The following is a 12,507-nucleotide window of genomic DNA, read 5'->3' on the forward strand; positions in this document are numbered from 1 at the left end:
CAGGTGGTGAGATAAGCTGCACAATATAATTGACCTTTCAGTATATTGTTGCACACACACCATCTATTTAGCAAATGCCCTTGTTATCAACAGCAGCCTTTTAAACTCACCCGAGCTAACAGGTATGTGCGCTGGTTACACTGCTGCGCTTAAAATTTCTTTTTTGGTTTGCTACAATGCCTTTTCTGAAACGTTGTCTCCTTCTGCTGGAACACTGACTTCTTTCATTTAATGCCTGCAGACTATAAAAGAGAACCCAACCCAAAAAGTTTGGTTGATTAGTCTGTGGCATTCTGTTAAACTGTTGCTTATGGCGGTCTCTGTGAGCTTCTCAGCGACATTCAGCCAGCCAGGTATCCTGCCTGCAGTAGATGGAATGTGGCAATGGAACGCTGGCTGCGCGTGTCATAATAGGCTCTGAGCCTTTATATACCTGTGCACAGCAGCAGCCACCTTCAGTCTGCTGCTGGACAGCCAGCAGCAGCAGCAGCAGCAGGAGAGGTATGTAATCAGGAGCCCTCCTGCTAAGGGTAGACAGCTGCTCGTTCCACCCCACCCCCCGCCTTAATTGGTTCTCCTCCCTTCCAACGGTGTTGAGGCGGGTGGGAACAGCAGGGGGTGAAGGTGCTGTGTTTAAAGAGGTGGAGTTATGCAGATCTAAAACGCGTGGATTGCAGCAGCAGCAAGCCGAAAAGTGCAGGCATGTAAGGGATCTAGAGGTTGACAACATGTCTTCTTAACGGGAGTCCAGGAGCTCATCTCCACAAATGGACTTTTTAGGATCCTTGGGTGGCTCCGTAGTTTGAAACCAATTCTGGTTATCGCTTCTCGGCCTTTTGGCTAAGATCAAGTGTAGTATCTGTTCTTATCAGTTTAATATCTGATACGTCCCCTATCTGGGGACCATATATTAAATGGATTTTTAGAACAGGGAGATGGAAAAAGAGCTTGCTCTGTCCACTCCACGCATTGACCTGGTATTGCAGTATCTCCAGGACCGGTGCACCCCTTCTTTAATGCAGTTTCTAAAATCAGAAAGAATTGAATTCAATGTTTTTTGTTCATTTTGCTTGTTTGTCGGATTTTGGGATGGACTCTTTGGCTCTGCTTTTCTTCTCCTCATTGGATTTTTCATGTTCAAAGTTGCAGAAGCCAGATTACAAGCTCATTTTGGTTCAACTTCAGCAACTGTGCATTGCATTGCCATGTAATGTGATGCAATGCTATCTTTCTAGCTCTCCCTTTCTACTTCCTTTTGGATAAACAGACATATTAGGCAAGCATTTTGGAGCTTTCACCTAAATAACTACAGGTGGTGAGATAAGCTGCACAATATAATTGACCTTTCAGTATATTGTTGCACACACACCATCTATTTAGCAAATGCCCTTGTTATCAACAGCAGCCTTTTAAACTCACCCGAGCTAACAGGTATGTGCGCTGGTTACACTGCTGCGCTTAAAATTTCTTTTTTGGTTTGCTACAATGCCTTTTCTGAAACGTTGTCTCCTTCTGCTGGAACACTGACTTCTTTCATTTAATGCCTGCAGACTATAAAAGAGAACCCAACCCAAAAAGTTTGGTTGATTAGTCTGTGGCATTCTGTTAAACTGTTGCTTATGGCGGTCTCTGTGAGCTTCTCAGCGACATTCAGCCAGCCAGGTATCCTGCCTGCAGTAGATGGAATGTGGCAATGGAACGCTGGCTGCGCGTGTCATAATAGGCTCTGAGCCTTTATATACCTGTGCACAGCAGCAGCCACCTTCAGTCTGCTGCTGGACAGCCAGCAGCAGCAGCAGCAGCAGGAGAGGTATGTAATCAGGAGCCCTCCTGCTAAGGGTAGACAGCTGCTCGTTCCACCCCACCCCCCGCCTTAATTGGTTCTCCTCCCTTCCAACGGTGTTGAGGCGGGTGGGAACAGCAGGGGGTGAAGGTGCTGTGTTTAAAGAGGTGGAGTTATGCAGATCTAAAACGCGTGGATTGCAGCAGCAGCAAGCCGAAAAGTGCAGGCATGTAAGGGATCTAGAGGTTGACAACATGTCTTCTTAACGGGAGTCCAGGAGCTCATCTCCACAAATGGACTTTTTAGGATCCTTGGGTGGCTCCGTAGTTTGAAACCAATTCTGGTTATCGCTTCTCGGCCTTTTGGCTAAGATCAAGTGTAGTATCTGTTCTTATCAGTTTAATATCTGATACGTCCCCTATCTGGGGACCATATATTAAATGGATTTTTAGAACAGGGAGATGGAAAAAGAGCTTGCTCTGTCCACTCCACGCATTGACCTGGTATTGCAGTATCTCCAGGACCGGTGCACCCCTTCTTTAATGCAGTTTCTAAAATCAGAAAGAATTGAATTCAATGTTTTTTGTTCATTTTGCTTGTTTGTCGGATTTTGGGATGGACTCTTTGGCTCTGCTTTTCTTCTCCTCATTGGATTTTTCATGTTCAAAGTTGCAGAAGCCAGATTACAAGCTCATTTTGGTTCAACTTCAGCAACTGTGCATTGCATTGCCATGTAATGTGATGCAATGCTATCTTTCTAGCTCTCCCTTTCTACTTCCTTTTGGATAAACAGACATATTAGGCAAGCATTTTGGAGCTTTCACCTAAATAACTACAGGTGGTGAGATAAGCTGCACAATATAATTGACCTTTCAGTATATTGTTGCACACACACCATCTATTTAGCAAATGCCCTTGTTATCAACAGCAGCCTTTTAAACTCACCCGAGCTAACAGGTATGTGCGCTGGTTACACTGCTGCGCTTAAAATTTCTTTTTTGGTTTGCTACAATGCCTTTTCTGAAACGTTGTCTCCTTCTGCTGGAACACTGACTTCTTTCATTTAATGCCTGCAGACTATAAAAGAGAACCCAACCCAAAAAGTTTGGTTGATTAGTCTGTGGCATTCTGTTAAACTGTTGCTTATGGCGGTCTCTGTGAGCTTCTCAGCGACATTCAGCCAGCCAGGTATCCTGCCTGCAGTAGATGGAATGTGGCAATGGAACGCTGGCTGCGCGTGTCATAATAGGCTCTGAGCCTTTATATACCTGTGCACAGCAGCAGCCACCTTCAGTCTGCTGCTGGACAGCCAGCAGCAGCAGCAGCAGCAGGAGAGGTATGTAATCAGGAGCCCTCCTGCTAAGGGTAGACAGCTGCTCGTTCCACCCCACCCCCCGCCTTAATTGGTTCTCCTCCCTTCCAACGGTGTTGAGGCGGGTGGGAACAGCAGGGGGTGAAGGTGCTGTGTTTAAAGAGGTGGAGTTATGCAGATCTAAAACGCGTGGATTGCAGCAGCAGCAAGCCGAAAAGTGCAGGCATGTAAGGGATCTAGAGGTTGACAACATGTCTTCTTAACGGGAGTCCAGGAGCTCATCTCCACAAATGGACTTTTTAGGATCCTTGGGTGGCTCCGTAGTTTGAAACCAATTCTGGTTATCGCTTCTCGGCCTTTTGGCTAAGATCAAGTGTAGTATCTGTTCTTATCAGTTTAATATCTGATACGTCCCCTATCTGGGGACCATATATTAAATGGATTTTTAGAACAGGGAGATGGAAAAAGAGCTTGCTCTGTCCACTCCACGCATTGACCTGGTATTGCAGTATCTCCAGGACCGGTGCACCCCTTCTTTAATGCAGTTTCTAAAATCAGAAAGAATTGAATTCAATGTTTTTTGTTCATTTTGCTTGTTTGTCGGATTTTGGGATGGACTCTTTGGCTCTGCTTTTCTTCTCCTCATTGGATTTTTCATGTTCAAAGTTGCAGAAGCCAGATTACAAGCTCATTTTGGTTCAACTTCAGCAACTGTGCATTGCATTGCCATGTAATGTGATGCAATGCTATCTTTCTAGCTCTCCCTTTCTACTTCCTTTTGGATAAACAGACATATTAGGCAAGCATTTTGGAGCTTTCACCTAAATAACTACAGGTGGTGAGATAAGCTGCACAATATAATTGACCTTTCAGTATATTGTTGCACACACACCATCTATTTAGCAAATGCCCTTGTTATCAACAGCAGCCTTTTAAACTCACCCGAGCTAACAGGTATGTGCGCTGGTTACACTGCTGCGCTTAAAATTTCTTTTTTGGTTTGCTACAATGCCTTTTCTGAAACGTTGTCTCCTTCTGCTGGAACACTGACTTCTTTCATTTAATGCCTGCAGACTATAAAAGAGAACCCAACCCAAAAAGTTTGGTTGATTAGTCTGTGGCATTCTGTTAAACTGTTGCTTATGGCGGTCTCTGTGAGCTTCTCAGCGACATTCAGCCAGCCAGGTATCCTGCCTGCAGTAGATGGAATGTGGCAATGGAACGCTGGCTGCGCGTGTCATAATAGGCTCTGAGCCTTTATATACCTGTGCACAGCAGCAGCCACCTTCAGTCTGCTGCTGGACAGCCAGCAGCAGCAGCAGCAGCAGGAGAGGTATGTAATCAGGAGCCCTCCTGCTAAGGGTAGACAGCTGCTCGTTCCACCCCACCCCCCGCCTTAATTGGTTCTCCTCCCTTCCAACGGTGTTGAGGCGGGTGGGAACAGCAGGGGGTGAAGGTGCTGTGTTTAAAGAGGTGGAGTTATGCAGATCTAAAACGCGTGGATTGCAGCAGCAGCAAGCCGAAAAGTGCAGGCATGTAAGGGATCTAGAGGTTGACAACATGTCTTCTTAACGGGAGTCCAGGAGCTCATCTCCACAAATGGACTTTTTAGGATCCTTGGGTGGCTCCGTAGTTTGAAACCAATTCTGGTTATCGCTTCTCGGCCTTTTGGCTAAGATCAAGTGTAGTATCTGTTCTTATCAGTTTAATATCTGATACGTCCCCTATCTGGGGACCATATATTAAATGGATTTTTAGAACAGGGAGATGGAAAAAGAGCTTGCTCTGTCCACTCCACGCATTGACCTGGTATTGCAGTATCTCCAGGACCGGTGCACCCCTTCTTTAATGCAGTTTCTAAAATCAGAAAGAATTGAATTCAATGTTTTTTGTTCATTTTGCTTGTTTGTCGGATTTTGGGATGGACTCTTTGGCTCTGCTTTTCTTCTCCTCATTGGATTTTTCATGTTCAAAGTTGCAGAAGCCAGATTACAAGCTCATTTTGGTTCAACTTCAGCAACTGTGCATTGCATTGCCATGTAATGTGATGCAATGCTATCTTTCTAGCTCTCCCTTTCTACTTCCTTTTGGATAAACAGACATATTAGGCAAGCATTTTGGAGCTTTCACCTAAATAACTACAGGTGGTGAGATAAGCTGCACAATATAATTGACCTTTCAGTATATTGTTGCACACACACCATCTATTTAGCAAATGCCCTTGTTATCAACAGCAGCCTTTTAAACTCACCCGAGCTAACAGGTATGTGCGCTGGTTACACTGCTGCGCTTAAAATTTCTTTTTTGGTTTGCTACAATGCCTTTTCTGAAACGTTGTCTCCTTCTGCTGGAACACTGACTTCTTTCATTTAATGCCTGCAGACTATAAAAGAGAACCCAACCCAAAAAGTTTGGTTGATTAGTCTGTGGCATTCTGTTAAACTGTTGCTTATGGCGGTCTCTGTGAGCTTCTCAGCGACATTCAGCCAGCCAGGTATCCTGCCTGCAGTAGATGGAATGTGGCAATGGAACGCTGGCTGCGCGTGTCATAATAGGCTCTGAGCCTTTATATACCTGTGCACAGCAGCAGCCACCTTCAGTCTGCTGCTGGACAGCCAGCAGCAGCAGCAGCAGCAGGAGAGGTATGTAATCAGGAGCCCTCCTGCTAAGGGTAGACAGCTGCTCGTTCCACCCCACCCCCCGCCTTAATTGGTTCTCCTCCCTTCCAACGGTGTTGAGGCGGGTGGGAACAGCAGGGGGTGAAGGTGCTGTGTTTAAAGAGGTGGAGTTATGCAGATCTAAAACGCGTGGATTGCAGCAGCAGCAAGCCGAAAAGTGCAGGCATGTAAGGGATCTAGAGGTTGACAACATGTCTTCTTAACGGGAGTCCAGGAGCTCATCTCCACAAATGGACTTTTTAGGATCCTTGGGTGGCTCCGTAGTTTGAAACCAATTCTGGTTATCGCTTCTCGGCCTTTTGGCTAAGATCAAGTGTAGTATCTGTTCTTATCAGTTTAATATCTGATACGTCCCCTATCTGGGGACCATATATTAAATGGATTTTTAGAACAGGGAGATGGAAAAAGAGCTTGCTCTGTCCACTCCACGCATTGACCTGGTATTGCAGTATCTCCAGGACCGGTGCACCCCTTCTTTAATGCAGTTTCTAAAATCAGAAAGAATTGAATTCAATGTTTTTTGTTCATTTTGCTTGTTTGTCGGATTTTGGGATGGACTCTTTGGCTCTGCTTTTCTTCTCCTCATTGGATTTTTCATGTTCAAAGTTGCAGAAGCCAGATTACAAGCTCATTTTGGTTCAACTTCAGCAACTGTGCATTGCATTGCCATGTAATGTGATGCAATGCTATCTTTCTAGCTCTCCCTTTCTACTTCCTTTTGGATAAACAGACATATTAGGCAAGCATTTTGGAGCTTTCACCTAAATAACTACAGGTGGTGAGATAAGCTGCACAATATAATTGACCTTTCAGTATATTGTTGCACACACACCATCTATTTAGCAAATGCCCTTGTTATCAACAGCAGCCTTTTAAACTCACCCGAGCTAACAGGTATGTGCGCTGGTTACACTGCTGCGCTTAAAATTTCTTTTTTGGTTTGCTACAATGCCTTTTCTGAAACGTTGTCTCCTTCTGCTGGAACACTGACTTCTTTCATTTAATGCCTGCAGACTATAAAAGAGAACCCAACCCAAAAAGTTTGGTTGATTAGTCTGTGGCATTCTGTTAAACTGTTGCTTATGGCGGTCTCTGTGAGCTTCTCAGCGACATTCAGCCAGCCAGGTATCCTGCCTGCAGTAGATGGAATGTGGCAATGGAACGCTGGCTGCGCGTGTCATAATAGGCTCTGAGCCTTTATATACCTGTGCACAGCAGCAGCCACCTTCAGTCTGCTGCTGGACAGCCAGCAGCAGCAGCAGCAGCAGGAGAGGTATGTAATCAGGAGCCCTCCTGCTAAGGGTAGACAGCTGCTCGTTCCACCCCACCCCCCGCCTTAATTGGTTCTCCTCCCTTCCAACGGTGTTGAGGCGGGTGGGAACAGCAGGGGGTGAAGGTGCTGTGTTTAAAGAGGTGGAGTTATGCAGATCTAAAACGCGTGGATTGCAGCAGCAGCAAGCCGAAAAGTGCAGGCATGTAAGGGATCTAGAGGTTGACAACATGTCTTCTTAACGGGAGTCCAGGAGCTCATCTCCACAAATGGACTTTTTAGGATCCTTGGGTGGCTCCGTAGTTTGAAACCAATTCTGGTTATCGCTTCTCGGCCTTTTGGCTAAGATCAAGTGTAGTATCTGTTCTTATCAGTTTAATATCTGATACGTCCCCTATCTGGGGACCATATATTAAATGGATTTTTAGAACAGGGAGATGGAAAAAGAGCTTGCTCTGTCCACTCCACGCATTGACCTGGTATTGCAGTATCTCCAGGACCGGTGCACCCCTTCTTTAATGCAGTTTCTAAAATCAGAAAGAATTGAATTCAATGTTTTTTGTTCATTTTGCTTGTTTGTCGGATTTTGGGATGGACTCTTTGGCTCTGCTTTTCTTCTCCTCATTGGATTTTTCATGTTCAAAGTTGCAGAAGCCAGATTACAAGCTCATTTTGGTTCAACTTCAGCAACTGTGCATTGCATTGCCATGTAATGTGATGCAATGCTATCTTTCTAGCTCTCCCTTTCTACTTCCTTTTGGATAAACAGACATATTAGGCAAGCATTTTGGAGCTTTCACCTAAATAACTACAGGTGGTGAGATAAGCTGCACAATATAATTGACCTTTCAGTATATTGTTGCACACACACCATCTATTTAGCAAATGCCCTTGTTATCAACAGCAGCCTTTTAAACTCACCCGAGCTAACAGGTATGTGCGCTGGTTACACTGCTGCGCTTAAAATTTCTTTTTTGGTTTGCTACAATGCCTTTTCTGAAACGTTGTCTCCTTCTGCTGGAACACTGACTTCTTTCATTTAATGCCTGCAGACTATAAAAGAGAACCCAACCCAAAAAGTTTGGTTGATTAGTCTGTGGCATTCTGTTAAACTGTTGCTTATGGCGGTCTCTGTGAGCTTCTCAGCGACATTCAGCCAGCCAGGTATCCTGCCTGCAGTAGATGGAATGTGGCAATGGAACGCTGGCTGCGCGTGTCATAATAGGCTCTGAGCCTTTATATACCTGTGCACAGCAGCAGCCACCTTCAGTCTGCTGCTGGACAGCCAGCAGCAGCAGCAGCAGCAGGAGAGGTATGTAATCAGGAGCCCTCCTGCTAAGGGTAGACAGCTGCTCGTTCCACCCCACCCCCCGCCTTAATTGGTTCTCCTCCCTTCCAACGGTGTTGAGGCGGGTGGGAACAGCAGGGGGTGAAGGTGCTGTGTTTAAAGAGGTGGAGTTATGCAGATCTAAAACGCGTGGATTGCAGCAGCAGCAAGCCGAAAAGTGCAGGCATGTAAGGGATCTAGAGGTTGACAACATGTCTTCTTAACGGGAGTCCAGGAGCTCATCTCCACAAATGGACTTTTTAGGATCCTTGGGTGGCTCCGTAGTTTGAAACCAATTCTGGTTATCGCTTCTCGGCCTTTTGGCTAAGATCAAGTGTAGTATCTGTTCTTATCAGTTTAATATCTGATACGTCCCCTATCTGGGGACCATATATTAAATGGATTTTTAGAACAGGGAGATGGAAAAAGAGCTTGCTCTGTCCACTCCACGCATTGACCTGGTATTGCAGTATCTCCAGGACCGGTGCACCCCTTCTTTAATGCAGTTTCTAAAATCAGAAAGAATTGAATTCAATGTTTTTTGTTCATTTTGCTTGTTTGTCGGATTTTGGGATGGACTCTTTGGCTCTGCTTTTCTTCTCCTCATTGGATTTTTCATGTTCAAAGTTGCAGAAGCCAGATTACAAGCTCATTTTGGTTCAACTTCAGCAACTGTGCATTGCATTGCCATGTAATGTGATGCAATGCTATCTTTCTAGCTCTCCCTTTCTACTTCCTTTTGGATAAACAGACATATTAGGCAAGCATTTTGGAGCTTTCACCTAAATAACTACAGGTGGTGAGATAAGCTGCACAATATAATTGACCTTTCAGTATATTGTTGCACACACACCATCTATTTAGCAAATGCCCTTGTTATCAACAGCAGCCTTTTAAACTCACCCGAGCTAACAGGTATGTGCGCTGGTTACACTGCTGCGCTTAAAATTTCTTTTTTGGTTTGCTACAATGCCTTTTCTGAAACGTTGTCTCCTTCTGCTGGAACACTGACTTCTTTCATTTAATGCCTGCAGACTATAAAAGAGAACCCAACCCAAAAAGTTTGGTTGATTAGTCTGTGGCATTCTGTTAAACTGTTGCTTATGGCGGTCTCTGTGAGCTTCTCAGCGACATTCAGCCAGCCAGGTATCCTGCCTGCAGTAGATGGAATGTGGCAATGGAACGCTGGCTGCGCGTGTCATAATAGGCTCTGAGCCTTTATATACCTGTGCACAGCAGCAGCCACCTTCAGTCTGCTGCTGGACAGCCAGCAGCAGCAGCAGCAGCAGGAGAGGTATGTAATCAGGAGCCCTCCTGCTAAGGGTAGACAGCTGCTCGTTCCACCCCACCCCCCGCCTTAATTGGTTCTCCTCCCTTCCAACGGTGTTGAGGCGGGTGGGAACAGCAGGGGGTGAAGGTGCTGTGTTTAAAGAGGTGGAGTTATGCAGATCTAAAACGCGTGGATTGCAGCAGCAGCAAGCCGAAAAGTGCAGGCATGTAAGGGATCTAGAGGTTGACAACATGTCTTCTTAACGGGAGTCCAGGAGCTCATCTCCACAAATGGACTTTTTAGGATCCTTGGGTGGCTCCGTAGTTTGAAACCAATTCTGGTTATCGCTTCTCGGCCTTTTGGCTAAGATCAAGTGTAGTATCTGTTCTTATCAGTTTAATATCTGATACGTCCCCTATCTGGGGACCATATATTAAATGGATTTTTAGAACAGGGAGATGGAAAAAGAGCTTGCTCTGTCCACTCCACGCATTGACCTGGTATTGCAGTATCTCCAGGACCGGTGCACCCCTTCTTTAATGCAGTTTCTAAAATCAGAAAGAATTGAATTCAATGTTTTTTGTTCATTTTGCTTGTTTGTCGGATTTTGGGATGGACTCTTTGGCTCTGCTTTTCTTCTCCTCATTGGATTTTTCATGTTCAAAGTTGCAGAAGCCAGATTACAAGCTCATTTTGGTTCAACTTCAGCAACTGTGCATTGCATTGCCATGTAATGTGATGCAATGCTATCTTTCTAGCTCTCCCTTTCTACTTCCTTTTGGATAAACAGACATATTAGGCAAGCATTTTGGAGCTTTCACCTAAATAACTACAGGTGGTGAGATAAGCTGCACAATATAATTGACCTTTCAGTATATTGTTGCACACACACCATCTATTTAGCAAATGCCCTTGTTATCAACAGCAGCCTTTTAAACTCACCCGAGCTAACAGGTATGTGCGCTGGTTACACTGCTGCGCTTAAAATTTCTTTTTTGGTTTGCTACAATGCCTTTTCTGAAACGTTGTCTCCTTCTGCTGGAACACTGACTTCTTTCATTTAATGCCTGCAGACTATAAAAGAGAACCCAACCCAAAAAGTTTGGTTGATTAGTCTGTGGCATTCTGTTAAACTGTTGCTTATGGCGGTCTCTGTGAGCTTCTCAGCGACATTCAGCCAGCCAGGTATCCTGCCTGCAGTAGATGGAATGTGGCAATGGAACGCTGGCTGCGCGTGTCATAATAGGCTCTGAGCCTTTATATACCTGTGCACAGCAGCAGCCACCTTCAGTCTGCTGCTGGACAGCCAGCAGCAGCAGCAGCAGCAGGAGAGGTATGTAATCAGGAGCCCTCCTGCTAAGGGTAGACAGCTGCTCGTTCCACCCCACCCCCCGCCTTAATTGGTTCTCCTCCCTTCCAACGGTGTTGAGGCGGGTGGGAACAGCAGGGGGTGAAGGTGCTGTGTTTAAAGAGGTGGAGTTATGCAGATCTAAAACGCGTGGATTGCAGCAGCAGCAAGCCGAAAAGTGCAGGCATGTAAGGGATCTAGAGGTTGACAACATGTCTTCTTAACGGGAGTCCAGGAGCTCATCTCCACAAATGGACTTTTTAGGATCCTTGGGTGGCTCCGTAGTTTGAAACCAATTCTGGTTATCGCTTCTCGGCCTTTTGGCTAAGATCAAGTGTAGTATCTGTTCTTATCAGTTTAATATCTGATACGTCCCCTATCTGGGGACCATATATTAAATGGATTTTTAGAACAGGGAGATGGAAAAAGAGCTTGCTCTGTCCACTCCACGCATTGACCTGGTATTGCAGTATCTCCAGGACCGGTGCACCCCTTCTTTAATGCAGTTTCTAAAATCAGAAAGAATTGAATTCAATGTTTTTTGTTCATTTTGCTTGTTTGTCGGATTTTGGGATGGACTCTTTGGCTCTGCTTTTCTTCTCCTCATTGGATTTTTCATGTTCAAAGTTGCAGAAGCCAGATTACAAGCTCATTTTGGTTCAACTTCAGCAACTGTGCATTGCATTGCCATGTAATGTGATGCAATGCTATCTTTCTAGCTCTCCCTTTCTACTTCCTTTTGGATAAACAGACATATTAGGCAAGCATTTTGGAGCTTTCACCTAAATAACTACAGGTGGTGAGATAAGCTGCACAATATAATTGACCTTTCAGTATATTGTTGCACACACACCATCTATTTAGCAAATGCCCTTGTTATCAACAGCAGCCTTTTAAACTCACCCGAGCTAACAGGTATGTGCGCTGGTTACACTGCTGCGCTTAAAATTTCTTTTTTGGTTTGCTACAATGCCTTTTCTGAAACGTTGTCTCCTTCTGCTGGAACACTGACTTCTTTCATTTAATGCCTGCAGACTATAAAAGAGAACCCAACCCAAAAAGTTTGGTTGATTAGTCTGTGGCATTCTGTTAAACTGTTGCTTATGGCGGTCTCTGTGAGCTTCTCAGCGACATTCAGCCAGCCAGGTATCCTGCCTGCAGTAGATGGAATGTGGCAATGGAACGCTGGCTGCGCGTGTCATAATAGGCTCTGAGCCTTTATATACCTGTGCACAGCAGCAGCCACCTTCAGTCTGCTGCTGGACAGCCAGCAGCAGCAGCAGCAGCAGGAGAGGTATGTAATCAGGAGCCCTCCTGCTAAGGGTAGACAGCTGCTCGTTCCACCCCACCCCCCGCCTTAATTGGTTCTCCTCCCTTCCAACGGTGTTGAGGCGGGTGGGAACAGCAGGGGGTGAAGGTGCTGTGTTTAAAGAGGTGGAGTTATGCAGATCTAAAACGCGTGGATTGCAGCAGCAGCAAGCCGAAAAGTGCAGGCATGTAAGGGATCTAGAGGTTGACA

At 45.4% G+C, this 12,507-nt stretch overlaps 9 non-coding genes across 9 annotated transcripts; all 9 read left to right on the forward strand.

Moving 5' to 3' along the window:
• Positions 1-820: 820 nt before the first annotated feature.
• LOC141248024 (U2 spliceosomal RNA) lies at positions 821-1,011 on the forward strand. The gene has a single exon (XR_012311293.1). It is a non-coding gene; the product is annotated as a U2 spliceosomal RNA (small nuclear RNA).
• Positions 1,012-2,129: 1,118 nt separating this feature from the next.
• Positions 2,130-2,320, forward strand: LOC141248045 (U2 spliceosomal RNA). Its single transcript, XR_012311310.1, has one exon. It is a non-coding gene; the product is annotated as a U2 spliceosomal RNA (small nuclear RNA).
• Positions 2,321-3,438: 1,118 nt separating this feature from the next.
• Positions 3,439-3,629, forward strand: LOC141248056 (U2 spliceosomal RNA). The gene has a single exon (XR_012311321.1). It is a non-coding gene; the product is annotated as a U2 spliceosomal RNA (small nuclear RNA).
• Positions 3,630-4,747: 1,118 nt separating this feature from the next.
• On the forward strand, positions 4,748-4,938 carry LOC141248068 (U2 spliceosomal RNA). The gene has a single exon (XR_012311332.1). It is a non-coding gene; the product is annotated as a U2 spliceosomal RNA (small nuclear RNA).
• A 1,118-nt stretch (positions 4,939-6,056) lies between these two features.
• On the forward strand, positions 6,057-6,247 carry LOC141248080 (U2 spliceosomal RNA). The gene has a single exon (XR_012311343.1). It is a non-coding gene; the product is annotated as a U2 spliceosomal RNA (small nuclear RNA).
• A 1,118-nt stretch (positions 6,248-7,365) lies between these two features.
• LOC141248031 (U2 spliceosomal RNA) lies at positions 7,366-7,556 on the forward strand. The gene has a single exon (XR_012311299.1). It is a non-coding gene; the product is annotated as a U2 spliceosomal RNA (small nuclear RNA).
• A 1,118-nt stretch (positions 7,557-8,674) lies between these two features.
• On the forward strand, positions 8,675-8,865 carry LOC141248035 (U2 spliceosomal RNA). Its single transcript, XR_012311301.1, has one exon. It is a non-coding gene; the product is annotated as a U2 spliceosomal RNA (small nuclear RNA).
• A 1,118-nt stretch (positions 8,866-9,983) lies between these two features.
• Positions 9,984-10,174, forward strand: LOC141248036 (U2 spliceosomal RNA). Its single transcript, XR_012311302.1, has one exon. It is a non-coding gene; the product is annotated as a U2 spliceosomal RNA (small nuclear RNA).
• A 1,118-nt stretch (positions 10,175-11,292) lies between these two features.
• Positions 11,293-11,483, forward strand: LOC141248037 (U2 spliceosomal RNA). The gene has a single exon (XR_012311303.1). It is a non-coding gene; the product is annotated as a U2 spliceosomal RNA (small nuclear RNA).
• Positions 11,484-12,507: the final 1,024 nt, after the last annotated feature.

Source organism: Phyllobates terribilis, unplaced genomic scaffold (assembly GCF_046119375.1).
Source record: "Phyllobates terribilis strain yellow unplaced genomic scaffold, ASM4611937v1 Scaffold_3552__1_contigs__length_75728, whole genome shotgun sequence".
NCBI classification, from domain to species: Eukaryota; Metazoa; Chordata; class Amphibia; order Anura; family Dendrobatidae; genus Phyllobates; species Phyllobates terribilis.